This window comes from Arachis ipaensis, chromosome B05 (genome assembly GCF_000816755.2).
Source record: "Arachis ipaensis cultivar K30076 chromosome B05, Araip1.1, whole genome shotgun sequence".
NCBI classification, from domain to species: Eukaryota; Viridiplantae; Streptophyta; class Magnoliopsida; order Fabales; family Fabaceae; genus Arachis; species Arachis ipaensis.
Window position 1 is genome coordinate 143,783,979 of NC_029789.2, and position 4,694 is coordinate 143,788,672.

Here is a 4,694-nt window from a genome sequence, read left to right on the forward strand (position 1 = left end):
AATTAAAAAATAATTAAATAATTATCTACTGTAAAAATTTAATATTATTAAAAAATAAAATTAAAAATAAAATTTAATTAAATTAAACATTAAAGAATTTCGATACATTAGAGACAAAAGTTATAATTTATACTTTATTGTATATGTATCATTTTTTTTTTCTTTTCGCAAGTTTATGTACTAGTCATTCTATAAATATTTTATTGATGAGTATAATTATAAAAAAAATAAATTTATTTAGAATGAAAGTAATGTGATTAAGTGTAATTTATTTAAATGTGATTAAAAAATAATTGAATAATTATGTACGGTAAAAAAATTGATATTATTGAAGGATAAAATTAAAATTTATTTCTATGTATCGTTTTTGTCCCCGACGTTTTCATCATATTTAAGTCCTTAATGTTTCAAAATCGTCTCAATTTTGTCTCATCGTCAATTTTATTAACGGCTCTCTATCGGCAGGACAACAATGAACTAATTTTGAAACGTTAGGAACTTAAATAGAACGAATTAAATGTTAGGGACAACTTTAGGACTTACCCCAAACGTTGGGGACAAAAACGATACTTTACTCCTTGTAAAATTACACAATATAAAAAAAAGTATAGTGGAGCTCTATAGTTGACGACAAACATTGTAAAATTGTCATATGTGTTCAATTAAGTCTTCTTTTAACGGTCAATGTTGTTGTCTATTTTAAAATTGGGTATTTCTTTGAAGAAATTGATAGTGCACTGCAAAATCTTCCTATTCTAACGGTTATGTTACTAAGGAACATAATTAATAGTGATCATTACGTAAATAAATAAAGCAAATAAATGTATAAATATTAACCATAAACAATGAATAAAGACAGATATATCACACATAATGCCGCTAGGGCCTTCTTTGTTTAACCATAAAGAGTACAATAGTAATAACAATCATATAGCAGCATAAATATAGTCATCTTAAAATAGTAAATACATAATAGTTAGGGTAAAAAACATAAATAAGTCAAGGGGAGAATAATTTTACACAAATCAATCAAAGCAAAATCTGATTCATCAATCAACCAAATCATGTTTATATGTAGTTCGAACCTACCTGCTTCGAATTTGGATTGCATGTAATTCGAATCACATAGATTCGAATTACTCACTAACACTCAAAGCAATATGGTAGCGTTTGGTGGAGAGACAGAGACGAAAAGACTGAGACTGAGAGACAGAGACTAAGAGACAGGGATTGAAATAAATCTCAGTATTTTGTTTGGTACAAAATGGGAGACAGGAATTGAAACAAGAATGAAACTCTAATTTAATTTGCACAAAGAGTAAAATTGGAATTAATTAATTGAAATTAATTAATTTAAATGAGGGTATTTTAAATATAAAATATTATTAAAATTTCAGTCTTTATCTCTAAAAATTTTAGTCCTTTATATTCCTATTTTTTGGAGGTACTGAAATACTGAAATTTTATAGACAAAAACAAAAATTTTAATATCAATCTCTAAACTAACAAACATAATAATAAATATCAGTCTCTCTTAATATCTCAAAACAAATGCTATCTAATAATTAACCTCATATTTTGACCGAAGAGTTGCTTTGAGATTCTTGTAAGGAGTGAAGGACCCTCTCAAGATTTTAATTGGTTTGTTGACTTACAAATGCTGTCTTTTCTAGTCGTCTATATGGGTCTATCCCTGCTCTTACTCCATTCGTTACTAAGAAGGAAGCTACAAAAAGAGGAAAAGGATATAGTATGCAGTGAAAAATGTTACGTACCAGCAACTAAAATTTATAGATGAAAAATAAATAAAGTTAAGGGCAATTTACGCAATTAAATTGTTTGATCCTCAATATTACGTAAATACATTGTTTCGGTTTTTAATACGCAAATGTATTGTTTCTATATTTTATGTAAACCGCTACTGTCAGTAGCGGTTTACGTGTGAGTGTGTGTGTGTAAACCGCTACTGGCAGTAGCGGTTTACGTGTAAGTGTGTGTGTAAACCGCTGCTGGCAGCAGCGGTTTACGTGAGTGTGTGCGTGTGTGTAAACCGCTGCTGGCAGTAGCGGTTTACGTGTGTGTGTCTGAATGGAGCTGCCTATATAAACCATAGAGGGACCAAATTTGAAGAAGTAGAGTGTTATTCACAAATGGAGGGAGAGGATAGTTTTGTGGCTCTGGTTCACTGCTCTGGAAAAATTCAAAAGAGCAAAAGGCATGGTGTAAAATTCACAGATAGAGAACCACTTAGTGTTTTTATCCGATCTTCGAATACGTTGGCGGAGATTAAGCAAAGCATATTACGGAAGCTCGGTGTGTGTGGGACGAAGTGGGTAAAAAAATTATTTTACAAGATTCCCATTGATGTTGTCTCAACTGGTGTGAGATATGAGACCTTCGTGATCCGGTCGGATGAAGACTTGCATGTCTTGTTTCACTGCAGGCGTAGTTTTCCGGAGGTGAGGGTAACTGAGCTGTTTGCAAAGTTGGAAGATGGTGTGGATAGCTCTGGGTGCCTCTAGGATCGGCAAATGCAGCCCCAGGGCTAAGGAACCGCTGAGCCTCTCGGTACCACCAATCTAGGTAATCTGCAGATGGGCCAGGATCTGCCACTCGCTCAATGGAAATGACGGCATCAAGTCGGTTCTCCCAATGCTCATGCCATTTCCGATAGTAGTGGGGAAACCACCTATCGCCACCCCTACCGTCCTTAGCATGCAGCCAGTCTACGTTCAAAGCATCCTCGGGGATATGTTGTACTCCACCTAGCTGTGGAACAACCCTGTCAACCTGATGCCACTCGATGACCGCAAAGTATATCAAGGCAGTCACGGCTCGCCACATGCGACTGTGCTCCTCTGTAAGTATCTCTGGTCCGGCCGGCCTAAGAGACGGAAACCGCCAGAATATCCAACTCTGAAGTAACTGGAGCGGGCCCGCAAGATTAGTCACATTTCTGTTCGCTACCCGACACATACATCGGTACAGCCACGCCAAAGCGGCTGAACCCCAGCTATACCTCCCCATGCCATCAAGGTTTGCCACAAATGGCAACCATCGTATATGAACCCGGTTCGCACTCTTGTCCCCAAATAACTGAGTCGATAACAGCATCATGATGTAGGCCCGTGCGTAGATGCGGACAGTGTCCTCGCTCGCATCTGGTGGTAGCACCCTAAACCTCTCGTGGAACCATGTAAAGTGTACTGTCATCTGCTTGACCTTATTCGGTGGGGGCCGCTCACCGAATAGGTCCTCAAACCACTCCCAAGCTGGTCGGCCACCCTCCATGTATGTCTCAAACTCACCAAGGCAACCACTCACAGCCTCCCCATCCACAGGAAGCCCTAGCTGAAATGCAACATCCTGCAATGTCACTGTGCATTCTCCGAAAGGCATGTGGAACGTATGCGTCTCAAGACGCCACCTCTCAACGAACGCACTAACGAGTGGCTCATACAACCAGAACCATTGGCTATTTAGCCTAGCCAAATGGTACAATCCAGCCCGCTCTAAATACGGGATGATCCTGTCATGCATGGGCATATTCTGTTGCCGCCTCACACTGTATATACACCTATTGGGCTGCACAGAACAACAAACGAAAACAGAGTCCAATTAAATTCACCTTAAACCATCAGCAAATTCTCCTATATAATATGTAAAAAAAATTTCCTACTCACGATAGGGAAAATAACAACACAAATAACTTACTTATTAACATCCAGAAATTTTAAAATATTGTAAAGATTTAAAATTTAAAACTTCATATCATACAAATATCCTAAACAAACTATAATAATTCACTAATGTCAACTATCCCGTTCCCTAAACTAAACCAACATTATTTAGCGGGCATAACATTCATTGAATGGAATTAAATTTCAGGTAACTAGGCATATCTATAACTAACCAAGAAAAACTAAAAACACTAAACCAAGATTAGTGAACTAACATCCTAGCATGCGAACCCTAAATTCAGGATACAACGACTAATCTATAAATTCTAATTCGTCTCCCTAACCTACCGTTTTTCTGACTAAGATATGCAAAGATTAGAAAAAAAATAAATATTAACTATCCTCGTCACCAATAGAACCGGCAATATGCGCAACGCCGTTCAGTCGGTACAGGTTCCTGCCTGCCATGATAACTCGCCAGAAGTCGCCGCTGAGGAACCTCGGGCCCGCTCACAACTTGCTCTGACTTCTCTCTACAATTTCCTCTCTCTAGAAAACTCCTCAAACCTTCTAAACACATAATCCGCGGCTGCAACCACGGTTTATATAGGCAAACTATCACACGTAAACCGCTACTGGCAGTAGCGGTTTACACACACGCACGCACACACACACGTAAACCGCTACTGCCAGTAGCGGTTTACACACACGCACACACTCACGTAAACCGCTACTGCCAGTAGCGGTTTACACACACACACACACTCACACGTAAACCGCTACTGGCAGTAGCGGTTTACATAAAATATAGAAAAAATGCATTTGCGTATTAAAAACCGAAACAATGTATTTGCGTAATATTGGGGATCAAACAATTATTATAAAAAATATATATAATATATTAATTATAATCAACAGTTAAAATAATTGGTGCACCGTACTCTTCGGTGCACTTGAAATGTTTCCTAACATATATGAACCTGCAGCTACCTATTTATATATAGGTAGTGACGG